Source organism: Humulus lupulus, chromosome 9 (assembly GCF_963169125.1).
Source record: "Humulus lupulus chromosome 9, drHumLupu1.1, whole genome shotgun sequence".
Lineage (NCBI taxonomy): Eukaryota > Viridiplantae > Streptophyta > Magnoliopsida > Rosales > Cannabaceae > Humulus > Humulus lupulus.
Window position 1 is genome coordinate 63,228,456 of NC_084801.1, and position 17,865 is coordinate 63,246,320.

At 40.0% G+C, this 17,865-nt stretch overlaps 1 long non-coding RNA gene across 1 annotated transcript; it reads right to left on the minus strand.

Annotated features, from left to right (window-relative positions):
• Positions 1–2,000: 2,000 nt before the first annotated feature.
• On the minus strand, positions 2,001–17,362 carry LOC133800505 (uncharacterized). Its single transcript, XR_009876494.1, has 2 exons — positions 17,301–17,362; positions 2,001–2,222 (listed from the first exon to the last, which is right to left on the minus strand). It is a non-coding gene; the product is annotated as an uncharacterized LOC133800505 (long non-coding RNA).
• Positions 17,363–17,865: the final 503 nt, after the last annotated feature.

Genomic DNA, 17,865 nt, shown 5'->3' on the forward strand with positions numbered 1-17,865 from the left:
ATAATCATAAAAGATTACAAAAGAGTTTGTATCTCTTTAATGCTACTTTGATGAAGCATGATTATTAACATCACTATATTTTATAGTTAAGTTGTACTATAAATAATGACTGCAAGTCAAGTAAGCAAGTTACTGATAATTAACAATGATAAAACCAAATAATATCACAAATTATGTAAAGCCTTGTTGTAGTGGGAGCATTAGTTAGTAACTACTCCATTACAAATGTAAAGATAGTTAAATTGTGTGTAACACAATATAATTATATTTCATTCACATACTAGTATATGAAATGAAAACATTTTTACATAAAAATAATGGTACAAACACCATGAATCTTGAAATGGAATTTATAATTCTATGTCATCTGGATTCTTGAACATCAAACTAAAGTTCATTGAACTTCAGTTTGAAACATGATATTCAAGATGAAGAGGAGAACAAAGGAAAGTACAGACATTTCAAAGTTAGGTTAATAGCCTAAGGCTATGAACAAAAAGAGGAATTTATTACTTGAATACATATCTTCTACTGTAACCAAACTTAAATTTATTTACATACTTTTATCCACTGCTTTATGCATGGATCATGAGATTAATTTAAATGGATGTCTAAGTAGTCTTTCCTGAATGACCGACATGACAAAATCATTTGAAGATCTTGACCAGAAAGATTTTGTTGTGTTCTTATTCTTAATATTGAAAATGTGCTAATCAATGGGAATGATGTAAAGATGTCGTCAATAAGAAAAGGAATGGTTAGATGAACGTTTATAAATATTAGATTTAGAAAAGCCAAGAATGTTCTTTACATTCAAATCTATAGAGATTGAAAGAAAAATCCTCTAGCACTGTCTCAATCGACTTATATAGATTAAAAGCTTAAATGATTTATTTTACAAAATCCAAGAAAGGCTTTTTTGACTTCCCGGTAAGGAGGATATATTATCTAAATAATAAATGTCCATTTATTCTTTTACTAGAAAAGAGGACATGAGACAGTTATTCCTACAACTCATTGATGAACTGTTTAATGTATCGAATGTTAAATTTTCAAATTGACATTTGTTAATAGGTTGGAATAGTCAGCAATTGTCAATCCATGATGGATTGAGTTATTGAATAATTATATGGACTTAATTTTGAGTATCTTGAATATAATAGAGATTATATGCTTGTGCATTTAGGCAGTGACCAAAAATCTCAAAGGATAAACTGATTATAATTCTTCAAAGATTAATCAACTTCCATAAACTATGGAGGAAATACATTAATTTGGAAATGTATTGGACATTTTAGAATTTGTATGTTTCACCACAAAAGTTAAAATGTGACAGCTACGAGCAGTTAAATAGGCTATTTGATTTGGTTGAGTTCTGTGCCATCCTGGAAAGGATTTCAGACTAGAATAAACAACTAGTGTCTCATTTCAAAAGCAATGGTGATGCAAGTATTCTAGAAGAACTAGAAATCATGAGAGGATTGTGACAGTCAGAATCCTGTGATCTGTAGGGGGAAAGATCGAGTAAAAACTGGACAATCCCACATCGCCTGGGGAAGGTCAAGTGTAATGATTCTAAGACTGTGTAGGTATGGGACTACACAATTGAATAGGGTTTAAAAGGATTGATTGGTATTACCTATGCCAACAAGATGCATCTTCTTTTCGGTAGCCCAGCACTTGAGAACTCCAAAGTTAAGCGTGCTTGACTTGGAGCAATCTAATGATAGGTGGCATCCTGGGAAGTTTTCCCAGGAAGCGTGCGAGTGAGGACAAAGCACGCTGGAAAGACTCGTGTTGGTTTGCAGGGTCAGTCGTCATTCCAAGAAGTAGCCATAATGACGTGGGGGCGTTACAAATGGTATCAGAGCCATTTGTAAAACGCCCTAGTCTAGTGCTTTGTAAAACATTCACATATTCATTGGTTTATAAGAGAAAATATACTTATTATGAAATCTCAGTGGGGTCTTGCTAAAAAACATGCAAGTTGGGCCCAATAGTTTAAAAAGAAAATATCAGTTTTCATGCAAAGTTCTAAAACAACCAAAAGTTCAAGTCCCACTGATAAGTTTTAAAAAGTCCCACTAAACATAATATTATTAAAAGAAAATGGCGTTTTAAACAGATCATTTCTCGTCCATAGGATGCCCCCACGCCATACACACCACGATGATAGAACTCCCCACATCACCACGCGTGCCATAGAGAGACCTATTTGCTACCTGGAAGGGAAAGTAATTGGGTGAGCTAAAAGCCCAGTAAGGAAGTACAAACAACAAACAAGTAAGATGCAAAAGATCTCAAACACTTTCATTCATCTTTAAACATCATAATATCATCGTCATAATGGCGTCAATATCATAGACATAAACATATTCACGTCAACATTAACATCATCATCATATCATAAATACCATAACATCACCATAACATAGACATCATATCATCATATCATAGCATCATAACATAAACATCATAGCATCATCATAACAAAACATCATAACATCATCATAAACATTTCCTTGTGAACATGGCCCACTAACTTTTCCATGTCACCCTTTTAAGGTAAACATGATCTATGGTCCTTGAATAACCTCGGTGTGTCCGCCCTTGGAGTTACGTCTTCATATCCTTAGTAACTCAGGTTACGTCTTCATATCCTTAGTAACCCCTTTGTTGTGTCGCATTCAACACGCTAACAACCATTACATATAACTCGGTTATGTCTTCATATCCTTAGTAACCCCTTTATTTGATGTGCCACGTTAATCACACTAACATCCATTCATATCATACAGCAATCATACAATCCAACATATTATCATATTATAGCATTTCATAATTCATAACATTTTCATTCATATGAACAGTCTTACCATTCACAGCATAAATAAACAAAATTCTATCTAACTTCTTTACCTCAGGTCCAAGCAACGTAAAATGGCAACTTCACAATGAGCCTATACCATAATCAAAACAACCTTCCTTAGCATCACATAAACTCTATTTTGCCCACTCATATAACCAATGTGTGCATGGGCCATGCACACATGGTGAAAACTACTCACAACATCTAAACAAGACATATTTACACATAAGGTCATAAAAGAATAATGCACATTCTACCTTTATATGGTTGCATAATAGGAATATTTTTTAATGTAAAAGTGAAATTGCATGCGACGTGCATACGTTGGAACGTTGTTAAAAAGGGGCGTTAAAAACGATAATCCCTACGCGCTTATTTCTATCGTTTTGAAAATAACGAATTTGTAACATGCTTTGATTTCCATTGTTTGTCCTTTTAAATTACTAGGTTGATTAAATCTCTCAAGACATTATTTTATTTCATAAAATAATTTATTTAATCATTTCAAATATAATAGCTCCATTACTTACTTTTAAATTACATAAAATAACCAAGACTAAAAATTATGAAAAATACTCATAATTTAACATTTTATTTATAAAATAACATTATAATCCAATTAACAAATTCACAAATTTAATGTGAGAAAAGTATAATTTTTAGATGTGGAAGAATACATTTTTACTTGCATTATTTTTCAAGACTAAATTTTAATTAGAATAAATTCATAAGTGATAACCCAATAATTATTTTAAAATATTTTAATAAACATTCAACCACTATTTGATTCACTTAAAAATTCACAAGTAAATTAAATTCACCATTTTTCTTAATTGAAATAAAGAAAATCATAACTATCAAAATAGACACTCATAGTTATATTAAAAACACCACTTTAAATAATTTCATGGGTTACGGTATTGATTTATTACAACATACACACAAAATCATTTTATTTAAAACACAATATTTACATTTTTTTTCTAAAATTTCAGCAACCAAATATATCCTTAAATCACCAGTTTTTTTTTTTTGAAAAAACTCATCTTTTTCTCAAAATTATAAAAAATATGTAGGTAATTATTTGTGCAAAAATATCATTTTATGTGTGAAATAAAAGACCCTTTTATTCTCATAAAATCAACATATCATTAGAGACATCACTTATAACGACCCAAAGTCACTAATAAGGCTTAAGGGCCTTGATTAGTGTGTCGGGAGGGCATAATTGGTTTAGGCATGAATTTATTGCCTTAATGCATGATTATATGATAAGCATGCTAGTATGTTTGTATGAATATAAATGTGATTATATGATATAATTGTGAGAACCACATTATTATGTGGGTAAATCTGCAGCATGCAACTTGAGGCGATCCTAGGGAACTAGCTAGCGGGAAAGTCACAACGAGGCTTAGTACTTGACTTCGGGTAAGTCAAGGGGTATTTTAAGTATTGGATGATTATTTAGGTTATCGAGTAATGGAAATAAATAATTGGAGATATATTTGAGGTTAGGAAGTCTAGGTGGGAATACTGGGGAATTTTACCATTTTTCCCTCGGGGACGTTTCCGGTACCCCGAGCCTCGGGATTAACATAATTGCCTAAGGATAGACTAAGTAAAAAGACTCAGAACACAGTAGAACATAAGGAACCGACCCTCCCTCTTTATCCCTTTCTCTCTCAAAGGAAAACTACTAGAACTTGAGGATTTTAGCTGGGAATTCAGTGGATTGGGCTGGAGTTTGGAAGGATTAGTCCAATGTTCAGCTAAGGATTCAGTCAAGAACTAAGGTAAGATTTAAGCTTGAAGCATGGTGATTAAAATTCTATGTTATAGCTGGGTTTTGAAGTGTTTATGAACTTTGGTGTTGAAGGGCAGAATTGAAGCTAGAAAGCTTGGGTTTTAGCTCAGAAATCATTAAGGGAGTTGGTTCATCAAAGAAGGTAAGCTCTAATTCGTGATTTAGAGTTTAAATTATGAGTTTGCATGACTGGTTTTGATGTTTTTGAGTATGTAAGTTTCAGAGATTGAAGTGATTTTTTAATGAGTTTCTAGACTAGGTTTCAACTGGGTTGTGTTGCTGGAATTATGTGAGAAGCTTTGTGATAATTGAGTTGTGGAATTGGGATAGTTTTGGATGGGTTTGAGTGAGGTTTAGGAGTCCATAATGGTGGTTTTTCTGGGTTCTAAGAGGTCGGGCCGCGGTATAGTTCTTGGTGAGCCACGGCCCTCTGAAGCTAATGGATGCTAGAGATGGAGGGCGGGCCACGGCATGGTCTGAGTAGGGTTGCGGCCCATGTCTGGTTCTGAGCCTAGATGGGCTCTGTTTGGGGGCTATGCCGCAACATGGGTGGCTTGAGTCACGGCCCTTAAGATGTCCAAATAGTTTTGGATGGGTTTGAGTGAGGTTTAGGAGTCCAAAATGGTGGTTTTTCTGGGTTCGAAGAGGTCGGACCGCGGCATAGTTCTTGGTGAGCCATGGCCCTCTGAAGCTAATGGATGCTGGAGATGGAGGGCGGACTGCGGCATGATCTGAGTAGGGTCGCGGTCCTTGTTTGGTTCTGAGCCTAGATGGGCTCTATTTGGGGGCTATGCCGCGGCATGGAGGGCGGGCCGCGACATGGTCTAAGTAGGGCCGCGGCCGTGTCTGGTTCTGAGCCTAGATGGGCTCTGTTTGGGGACTATGCCGTGGCATGGGTGGCTTGAGCTGTGACCCTTAAGGGATTTTGGGACTTTAAGCATGGGAATTTTACCTAGGGTGCTCAGGATTGAATCTACTACCGTGTTTGGTGGAATTCAATGTTCTGGAGACTAGAACTTTATCTAGAAGCCCTTTTACAATTATTGATGGTATTCCTTATCTTGGTTGTGACTAGGTACTAAGCTAGGGCTCGGGAATCGGATCGTGCTCAAGAGGCATCGCTCGTGACCAGTTTATTTAGAAACTAAAGGTAAGAAAACTGCACCCAGTTGTGGATTTAAAATGGGACTAAGAGTTCCCAATTTTGTATGCTTTGAAAGGATGGTATTATGCCATGTAAATAGTAAACCAACGACCTAAGAGTGCAGAAGTTTACACTAGCGCACAGGGCGCGGCTCGGCCACTGGTAGTTGAGGACAGCTTATTATGCACTGAGCTCGGTTTAAGCGGGTCGGAGTCAGTGGAGTAAATAGAGGGCGCAACCTAAGGCGTCGACCCAGATTATTATGTGATTTGTTTCTTATTATTGATTGGTGGATTGTTATGCTGTATAGCTGAGTGATGATTAGTTGATTCTTTGGTTGAATCTTCATGCTTTGTGATTACTATGGTATGTTAAGTGTATGACCATGCTTAAAGGGTTATCCAAATGTTATTATTGCTTGTTATGTAATATGATATGTTTTCTTGCTGGGCCTTGGCTCACGGGTGCTTCGTGGTGCAAGTAAAGGCAAGGGCAAGCTTGATCAACCCTGATTCGGAGAGCTCTGAGAGCAGAATGTACATGATCAGCTACTCAGCCGCCACGGTTGAGAGGGAGACAGGAATAGGAGAATCAAAAACGTCTGTTTTTCCTTAGAGTGGCTAATGGTTGTTTAAACATCGAGAATTTTGTAAACTGACTTTTGAACGATGTTCCTTTTTGGGATCCCATGTGTAAAAAAATGTTTAGTTATATGAAATGTATCCTTTTGAGACCAAAACCTTTTAACCCTACTTCATTAGTGGTTTCTGTATCACATGTTTCACTAAATGACTTGATTAGCAAGTCCTGGACCTTTATAAGTACACAATGTAGCGATCTTGGCTATCCAGGACGTTACAACTTGGTATTAGAGCATCCTAGGTTTAAGGGTTCCTGAAGATCGACTGGACATGTACATTCCCTGCCAGAGAGAAGCTCGATTCAGGGTTTGGTAATGTGTTTATATGCTTATATGCTTGTATGCTTGAAATGAGTTATGAATGTTGTTATTTATTGGATTAATAGGAGGCATGAGATACTGATAGGGCGTGGCCCTTGACTGTTGTATGAAAATATTAGGGCATGCTTATTAGCATCACTGTGTATGTAAATGAATATTTGGTTGATTAATTGCATATTGTGTATGGATGAATGCTTATATCTTAGCTGTTGTGTGAAAATGATGGGGCGTGCTTATTAGCAGCCGGTGCATGTGGATAAATGCCTATATCTTGATTGTTTGTGATTGATTATGTTCCTTTTGTGGATTTTGGAGAAGCTTTTCCCCTGTCATCATGTTCTGATTGCCGAGTCGTTGATTGCAGATTGACTTAGATAGTTATGCATCCAAGAAAATCTACACGACTAGCCAACACTAGGTCTGGGACCGGGGGTGATGACCAGGACCAGATTCCTCCGCCAGTCCCTGAGAACTGGCAGTAACTCATGGTAGATATGCAAGCTCGGCTGCAGAGCCAGGATGAGCAAATCCGTATTCTGCGACAGCAGGCTCCATCAGGGAGTGCTGCCCCTATCGTACCACCTGCAGTGGTACCAGTTGTATAGCCAGGAGAGGTTGGGAACAGGTGGGAGCCGTTATATGAGCGGTTCAGAAAGCAGCAACCCCTAATCTTTGAGGGTGGACCAAACCCATTGAAGGCCTAGCAATGGCTAACTATGATTACTACTATTCTGGATTTTATGAGGATAGAGGGGCATGACAGAGTGGCTTGTGCCACATATATGTTGAGAGAGGATGCCCGCATTTGGTGGGAAGTGGCATCACAGACTAGGGACGTTACTGCTTTGAGTTGGGAAGGATTTAAGGACTTATTCAGCCAGAAATACTATAATGTTGCCATCAGAGCAGCAAAAGTTAATGAGTTTGTGGGTTTGGTGCAGGGCAATATGACCATTACTGAGTATGCCCTAAAATTTGATAGACTTGCGAAATTCACACCAGACCTTGTGCCTACAGATGCAGCTAGGCAGGATAGATTTATTAGAGGGCTTAATGCTATGATAGCCTGAGATGTGAGGATTACGACAGTTCCTGGAGGGACAACTTATGCCCAAGCTGTGGAGAAGGCTCTTACCACTGAGGAAGCGAAGAATAAGATCTGGAGGGAAAGTGCAGTAAGGCGGGAGGGCCGCAGAGTGGTGCCTCCTTATTCTGGGTCAGGTAGGGGCGGAGGCCCCAGTGATTTCAAGAGAAAGACTCCTGACACTTTGACCGTTGTTGGTCTTGATAGGAGGGTCGGGGTGGTCAGGGTGGCCGTCAGGGCGGCAGTGAACTATGGAGGAGTTACTCGGAGTGCCCGAGGTGTAGAAGACGCCATCAGGGCGAATGTCAGGGCAAGGCTTGCTATGTGTGTGGAATGGTGGGGCATCTCAAGAAGGACTGCCCAACAGTGAAGAAAGGGGAAGCAGGAAAGGTGGATAGCTTGACTCCAGCTCGAGTATTCACCTTGACACCGGCAGAGGCCGAGGCTAGTCCCTCGGTAGTGACAGGTCAGCTTTCTAGCGCTGGCTCTCCTTTTATTGTATTGATTGATTCTAGTGCTACACATTCCTTTGTTTCTAGTAAAGTGATTGATAAACTGTGTAGACCTAGTGAGTATCGGACTGCAGGGTTTGGGACTTTATTGCCTACAGGTGAACTGATAGTTTCTAGGAGGTGGATTAGGGCACTGCCAGTGATGGTTGATAGTAGGGAGCTTTCGGTAGATCTGATTAAGTTAGACATGGAGGAATTTGATATGATCTTAGGAATGGATTGGCTGGTCAGGTATGGGGCCACTATTGAATGTAGGAAGAAGATGGTGACTTTTGAGCCTGAGGGCGAGGATCCTTTTGTCCTCGTGGGTGTGGTGTGTGGACCCTGCATACCCATGATGTCAGCATTGAGAGCCAGAGACTTTTTACAGGGTGGATGTATAGGTTTTCTGGCTAGTGTGGTGGACCCCACCAGGGTGTTGCCAGCGGGGCCGGGAGAGACCAGGGTGGTTTGTGAGTTTTTGGATGTATTTCCTGAGGAGCTACCGGGGTTGCCGCCACGCAGGGAGATCCAGTTTGTTATCGAGTTAGCACCGGGGACAGAACCAGTATCAAGGTCACCATATAGGATCACACCAGCAGAGTTGAAGGAATTTAAGATACAGTTGCAGGAACTTCTGGATTTGGGATTCATCAGGCCTAGTTATTCTTCATGGGGCACTCCAGTGTTTTTTGTTAAGAAGAAAGACGGGACTCTGAGAATGTGTATAGACTACAGGGAATTGAACAAGTTGACTATTAAGAATAAGTACCCTCTACCAAGGATTGATGACTTGTTCGATTAGCTTCAGGGAAAGACGGTGTTCTCAAAGATTGATCTTTGATCTAGTTATCACCAGCTGAGGATCAAGGACGATGACATACCAAAGACGGCCTTCCGAACACGGTATAGGCACTATGAGTTCTTGGTCATGTCTTTTGGTTTGACCAACGCCCGACAGCTTTAATGGATCTGATGAACAGGGTGTTCAAGGAATTCTTGGATCAGTTCATCATTGTCTTCATCGACGACATCTTAGTGTACTCCAGTTCAGAGGCAGAACACGAGCGACATCTTCGACAGGTCTTACAGAGGTTAAGGGAACATCAGTTATATGCCAAGTTTAAGAAGTGTGAGTTTTGGTTGCCTGAGGTGACTTTTCTTGGGCATGTGGTTGTCGCAGAAGGGATTAAGGTGGATCTAACCAAGGTGGAAGCAGTGAGAGATTGGGCGAGGCCAAGGAACGCCTCAGAGGTGCGGAGTTTTCTTGGGTTAGCAGGCTATTACAGGCGATTTGTAGAGGGATTTTCAAAGATTTCTTTACCAATGACAGATTTGACAAGAAAGAATCAGAAGTTCGTTTGGTCAGAGAAGTGTGAGAACAGTTTCCAAGAGTTGAAGCGACAGCTTATTACCACACCTGTACTTAGTCTTCCTTCGGATGAAGGAAAGTTTGTAGTACACTGTGATGCATCGAGGATGGGTTTAGGCTGTGTGTTGATGCAGAATGAGAAAGTTATAGCTTATGCATCGCGATAGCTGAAGGAATATGAACAACGGTATCCTACCCATGATTTAGAGTTGGTGGTAGTGGTGTTCGCACTGAAGGTGTGGCAACATTATCTGTATGGGGAGAAATGCGAGATATATACTAACCATAAGAGTTTAAAGTATTTCTTCACCCAGAAGGATCTGAGCATGAGGCAGAAGTGTTGATTGGAACTGGTTAAAGATTATGATTGTGATATTCTTTATCATCCAGGGAAAGCCAATGTAGTGGCAGATGCGTTGAGCCGGAGGGGCCCAGGTTAGTTGTATAGTTCCACCTAGATCTCGAGAGAGTTAGCGGATGAGATGGCCAGGGCAAGGACAGAACTGGTGGTAGGCCAGTTAGCCAATATTACCTTGCAGTCGATCTTGCTAGAGCGGATCAAGGAGGGTCAATTGGTGTATGCGCAGTTGCAGGAGGTTAGACAGCATGTCTTAGCTGGGACAGCTAAGGACTATTCTATTTCTGAGGCTGGTGTGCTTCGATATCAGGGACTAATTTGTGTTCTGGCAGATGAGGGGATCAGACGAGAGATACTGGATGAGTCTCACACTACACCATACTCGCTTCATCCGGGTACCACGAAAATGTATCAGGATCTACGGACATTATATTGGTGGCCCGGGATGAGGAAGGATGTGGTAGAGTATGTGGCCAGATGTTTGACATGTCAACATGTGAAGGCTGAGCATCAGCGACCAGTGGGATTGCTTTAGCCTTTGGGTATTCCGGAGTGGAAGTGGGAGGATATCACAATGGATTTTGTGGGAGGTCTACCCAGGACAGTGGGACTTTGTGACTCGGTGTGGGTGATAGTGGACAGATACACCAAGTCAGCTCATTTTCTGCCAGTAAAGTCGACTTATACAGTGGAACAGTTTGCAGAGTTGTATGTGAGGGAGATAGTTCGTCTCCATGGGGTTCCAAAGTCTATTATATTTGATTGAGACCCTATCTTTACCTCTAAGTTTTGGGGAGCTCTGTAGAGAGCCATGGGGACTCAGTTGAAGTTTAGCACAGTCTTTCATCCTCAGACTGATGGACAGTCTAAGAGGATAATTCAGGTGTTGGAGGACATGCTTAGGGTGTGTGTGATTGATTTCGAGGGATCTTGGAGTAAATATCTTCCGTTGATCGAATTCTCGTATAACAACAGATATCAATCCACGATTGAAGTGGCTCCTTACGAGATGTTATACGAAAGGAAGTGTAGGTCACCCATTCATTGGGATAAGATGGGTGAGAGAAAATATTTGGGGCCAAACATGGTTCAGAAGACCAATGAGGCTATTGAGAAGATTCGAGCCAGAATGCTTGCTTCACAAAGTAGACAGAAAAGTTGTGCTGATCCTAAGCGTAGAGACGTGGAGTTCCAGGTTGGGGACCACGTGTTTCTGGGGGTTTCACCACTGCGAGGGGTGAGGAGATTTGGAGTAAAGGGCAAGCTGAGCCATCGGTTTGCTGGACCTTTCGAGATTCTAGAAAGGATTGGACAGGTGGCTTACAGGTTGGCATTGCCACCGTCGTTGTCAGGAGTTCATGATGTATTCCATGTCTCTATGTTGCAGAAGTATGTCTCAGATTCGACACATGTGCTGAAGTATGAGGACTTAGAGTTATAGACAGATTTGTCCTATGAAGAGCGACTAGTTCAGATTTTAGACTGGAAGGATAAAGTTCTACGGAATAAGACGATTCTGTTAGTTAAAGTATTGTGGAGAAATAGCAAGGTCGAGGAAGCGACCTGGGAGCTAGATACAGTGATGCGGGATCTGTATCCCCAACTATTCAAGTAAATTTCGAGGACGAAATTCTCAGTAGGAGGGGATAGTTGTAATGACCCAAAGTCACTAATAAGGCTTAAGGGCCTTGATTAGTGTGCCAGGAGGGCATAATTGGTTTATGCATGAATTTATTGACTTAACGCATGATTATATGATAAGCATGCAAGTATGTTTGTATGAATATAAATGTGATTATATGATATAATTGTGAGAACCACATTATTATGTGGGTAAATCTGCAGCATGCAACTTGAGGCGATCCTAGGGAGCTAGCTAGCGGGAAAGTCACAACGAGGCTTAGTACTTGACTTCGGGCAAGTCAAGGGGTATTTAAAGTATTGGATGGTTATTTAGGTTATCGAGTTATGGAAATAAATAATTGGAGATATATTTGAGGTTAGGAAGTCTAGGTGGGAATACTGGGGAATTTTACCATTTTGCCCTCAGGGATGTTTCTGGTACCCCGAGCCTCGGGATTAACTTAATTGCCTAAGGATAGAATAAGTAAAAAGACTCAGAACACAGTAGAACATAAGGAACCGACCCTCCCTCTTTATCCCTTTCTCTCTCAAAGGAAAACTACTAGAACTTGAGGACTTTAGCTGGGAATTCAGTGGATTGGGCTGGAGTTTGGAAGGATTAGTCCAATGTTCAGCTAAGGATTCAGTCAAGAACTAAGGTAAGATTTAAGCTTGAAGCATGGTGATTAAAATTCTATGTTATAGCTGGGTTTTGAAGTGTTTATGAACTTTGGTGTTGAAGGGCAGAATTGAAGCTAGAAAGCTTGGGTTTTAGCTCAGAAATCATTAAGGGGGTTGGTTCATCAAAGAAGGTAAGCTCTAATTCGTGATTTAGAGTTTAAATTATGAGTTTGCATGACTGGTTTTGATGTTTTTGAGTATGTGAGTTTCAGAGATTGAAGTGAGTTTTTAATGAGTTTCTAGACTAGGTTTCAACTGGGTTGTGTTACTGGAATTATGTGAGAATTTTATGATAATTGAGTTGTGGAATTGGGATAGTTTTGGATGGGTTTGAGTGAGGATTAGGAGTCCAAAATGGTGGTTTTTCTGGGTTTGAAGAGGTCGGGCCGCGGCATAGTTCTTGGTGAGCCGCGGCCCTCTGAAGCTAATGGATGCTGGAGATGGAGGGCGGGCCGCGGCATGGTCTGAGTAGGGTCGCAACCCATGTCTGGTTCTAAGCCTAGATGGGCTCTATTTGGGGGCTATGCCACGGCATGGGTGGCTTGAGTCATGGCCCTTAAGGGATTTTGGGACTTTAAGCATGGGAATTTTACATAGGGTGCTCGGGATTGAATCTACTACCGTGTTTGGTGGAATTCAATGTTCTAGAGACTAGAACTTTATCTATGTAATGCCCCAAATTTCCTAATAAGGTTTAGGACCTTGATTAGGAGGCCGGGAGGGCCATAATTGCTTTACTATGTTATTAAATGATAATATGCATGTTTAGGTGTATTAAATATGCATGTGAACCCATTTATGAGTAATTGGGTAATTTTCATATTTTGGCCATTTCGGGCATTTTTGGCATATATGTGATATGTGTGTGGTGCTTTATTATTATTTGGTTATGCCAGGTTTACCCAGCACAAGATGATCCTAGGAGGTAAGCTAATGGGAAAGTCACAACGGGGTATATGCTTGACTTGGAGTAAGTCAAGGGGTATTTAGAGCATTACTGGGTTATTGGGTGATGGGAATAAATATTTGGTGATAGATTGGGAGTTAGTAAGATCAGGGGGAAATTCTGGAAGTTTTGACTATTTTGCCCCCGGGAGTGTTTTTGGGACCCCGAGTGTTAGGATTTGGTTGAGGCTACTTAAGCTTGAAGTAACCTTTTAAAAGAATAAAAGAACGTTCTGTATGTTCTCTCTCCCTAAAAGTTCCATTTTCATCTCCCGATCACATTTTCGAAGGTAACTTGAGTTCTAGGACTCGGAATCAAGCGAGGATCGAGGCATAGTGATCCTAGGAAAGATTAGAACCTTATTAACCGGAGGATTTAGTTGGAAACAACTCAATTGGAGGTAATTCAAGTTTTAAGTTTTATGTTTGTAAAGTTTCTAAGCTTGAATTGGATTTTGTGTTTTGATGTATTTTTGGGTGATTTAAGACTTGGGTTTTATGGGTTTTGGATCATGGGGATGTTTGGGAACTTTGATTTTGGGATTTGGAGATGTTTGGATAGGTTTTTGGAAGGTTTTAAAAGTGGAAAAATGAAGAAAAGTGGTTGGTGCGAGGTTGAGCCGCGGCCTTGTTCTAGGGCACTGTGGCCCTAGCTTGAAGAAGGTGGAGGAGGCTCTGCCAGGGGGGTGGGCCGCGGCCCTTATGGGAAAAAAATGGCAAATGTGAGTTTTTGTGATGGGAACTTAACTCTAAGGGCCTGGGATCGATCCTACTACCTAGTTGAGTGATTCGGCGTTCCGGAGGCTTGGGTTGGGTTTGGAAGTATTTATTTACCTATTTTGATGAGGTTTTATATCATGGTTGTGACTAGATCTTCACTAGGGGCTTGGGATCAGGGTCGTGCTTGTGGCTCGTTTATTGGTAACCTGTGCTTGGACCAAAGGTAAGAAAACTGCACCCTGTGTTTATGTGACATGCATGGTTATTATTGATGCATGTTGGATTATTAAATGTGGCATGCATGATTATTGTTGGGGCATGTCAAGTGGTTAAATATGATGCATGTGATGCATGAGAAACATGTGATTAGGACATGCTTTGTATACTGAGTATGATATTGTTCAGAGCTTGAGCCTCTGTGTTTATGAATGATCCTAATGGTGCTAGTATTTGTTAAGTAAGCATGTTGAATGCCTTGTATTCGGATATTGGATATGTGATATATGTTTGGTGGCATTGCTTACTTGTATATGTACTGACTAGTTAGGGATACTGACCTAAGAGTCAAAAATGGCATAGCGTCATGAACGCCGAGCCAAATGAAGATTAGATCTAATCGATACCAACGTTGAATGGCTCTAAGGCATTAACGCTGGACCGACCCTAAGGTCGATGAACTTATAAGCGCTTGTCTAGTCTAAGACTAGTTACTAGAGCCAGGGCCTAAGGCCCCGGTGACTGCTTGTCACATGGCTAGGGAAAGATGTTCCAGGGTTATGACTCTATGGTCATGAGGAAGGCTATGTTGGTGACTAGTCACCATGCACCTATCCTGTTCGAACTAATAAGAGTTCACTTATCTATTAAGCCTCGGTGACCCTATCGTCACAAGGCTAAAGGGAGCTAGACCCAACTTAGTGACTTTTGCGACTGTCACCTATTTTTTTGGACTGAAGGTCCTGGATGATTATTATGATCATTGGTTGATGTGTTATACTCAACATTACGTTTCTATTTTGGGCTAAAAGTCCTGGATGATTATTATGATCATTGGTTGATGTGTTATACTCAACATTATGTGGATTTGTTTCCTGCTGGAATAGGGCTATATCTGCTAGGCGTGTGCCTTATGATCTGATGACATGTTATAACTGTTCATGAGCATATTAAGTTTTCTTGCTGGGCTTCGGCTCACGGGTGCTATGTGGTGCAGGTAAAGGCAAAAGAAAGCTGGACCATCCTTGAGTTGGAGAGCTTAGGTGACGATGTGTACATATGCAGTTGCTCGACCACCATGACCAAGGTTTGAAGGGGAACTAGGGTTTAACCCTGTTTTGCCGCTTAGATCGGCCTATTGTAAATATTTTCTTGTAATAGACCTTTAAATTATATTTTTGGGATCTCAATGTATATAATAAATGTTCTAATGAAACGTTATATCTTAACCAAAATTTTTAATCCCTAAACCGCTAATCATACTTAGATACACGATTTTGGCCAAATGACTCGATTAGGGAGTTTAGCACTGTTTACAAGGCACACCGTAACGGTCCCTGGAGCTGGGGCGTTACAATCTAGAAGCCCTTTTACAATTATTGATGGTATTTCATATCTTGGTTGTGACTAGGTACTAAGCTAGGGCTCAGGAATCGGCTCGTTCTCAAGAGGCATCGCTCGTGACCAGTTTATTTGGAAATTAAAGGTAAGAAAACTGCACCTGGTTGTGGATTTATAATGGGACTAAGAGTTCCCTATTTTGTATGCTTTGAAAGGATGGTATTATGCCATGTAAACAGTAAACCAACGACCTAAGAGTGCCGAAGTTTACACTAGCGCACAGGGCGCAGCTCGGCCACTGGTAGCTGAGGACAACTTATTATGCACTGAGCTCGGTTTAAGCGGGCCGAAGTCAGTGGAGTAAACAGAGGGCGCGACCTAAGGTGTCAACCTTGATTATTATGTGATTTGTTTGTTATTATTGATTGGTGGATTGTTATGTTGTATAGCTGAGTGATGATTAGCTGATTCTTTGGTTGAATCTTCATGCTTTGTGATTACTATGGTATGTTAAGTGTATGAACATGCTTAAAGGGTTATCCAAATGTTATTATTGCTTGTTATGTAATATGATATGTTTTCTTGCTGGGCCTTGGCTAACGGGTGCTTCGTGGTGCAAGTAAAGGCAAGGGCAAGCTTGATCAACCCTGATTTGAAGATCTCTGAGAGCAGAATGTACATGATCAGTTGCTCAGCCGCCACGGTTGAGAGGGAGACAGGAATAGGAGAACGAGAAACGTCTATTTTTCCTTAGAGTGGCTAATGGTTGTTTAAACTTTGGGAATTTTGTAAACTGACTTTTGAACGCTGTTCCTTTTTGGGATCCCATGTGTAAAAAAATGTTTAGTTATATGAAATGTATCATTTTGAGACCAAAACCTTTTAACCCTAGTACATTAGTGGTTTCTGTATCACGTTTTTCACTAAATGACTTGATTAGAAAGTCCTGCACCTTTATAGGTACACAGTGTAGCGGTCTTGGCTATCCAAGACGTTACATCACTTATGCGTGCACATCATTATTTCACCAAACTTATTCACCAATTATTCATAAAATCAGTAAGCATAAATCATCATGAAATTCATTTTTACATCATGCTTAAATAATTACTCAAACCAAAACTTTCATGTATCATCATTTATAAGAGACTTGAGACAAATTCCCAGCTAACTAAATAACCTAGCATATTTCCAATGAGTATATGTGACATAAAATAAGATGGCCAACATGCATCAAGAATCTCCCTAGACCGAAACCAATATGAACATAAACATAAAATACCAAAATCCTCATTTGTATTCACATGGAACCTAGCATGTATCCATCATCATCCTTGCATGCCTTTACATAAATCAATAGTTTGAAAAAATGATCATAGCAACATAAACATAAAACACAACCTTCACATAAATCTCATCAAACACGCAATCTCCCAAACATTCCCATGAGTCTTAATAACACACCATATACTCTTCACGAGAAATAAAACCATCACTACTATTCGCATATGCCCCTTCAAGAAATCTTAGAAAAATTCAACCAAAACCAAAACATAATCCATCTCATCAAAATGACCAAACACTTAGATTTCCATAGGTTATAATCATACTTTTGAAACAAAACCCAAACATGACCCAAGAGATTACAATCACCCAAACAACAAGAGATAGGAGAAATTGTCTATTACCTTCCTTGATTGTGTTCAAGAACACAAGAACACAATAACCTTGGGCACCCTAGGGGTTTTTTCGAAACCCATGACAAGAAAAAGAGAAGATATTTTTAGCATCAAGAAGATGAGAATATAAATTAGAGGATTCAAACCACTTAAAGATCAAAAACACCAACCTAGTTTTTTTTTCTCAAGACCTTCTTCTTCCTCTTCTTCTTCTTCTTCCTTCTTCTTTTTCTTCTCTCTCTCTCTCTCTCTCTCTCTCTCTCTCTCTCTCTCTCCTTCCTTCTCTCTTTTACATGTTCTTCCCCCTTAGCATTATGTGGCTGGCGGCTTGGTGTGATGCAATGAGGTTACTTTTTTTTTGTCTTCTTTTCTATATATACAAGGCTGGCCGACTACTTAGGGTAGGGAAAATCATATATATATGAAAATATTATTTCCATGATGCCTAGATAATTTTCCATATTCTCTCATAATTAAAATGGGTCATTTCCTTATTTACTTCTACACCATAATGGAAAATTTTTCCAAGATTTCATCTAGAAGCCTTGCCCTTCACTACAACTCATAGTTGACC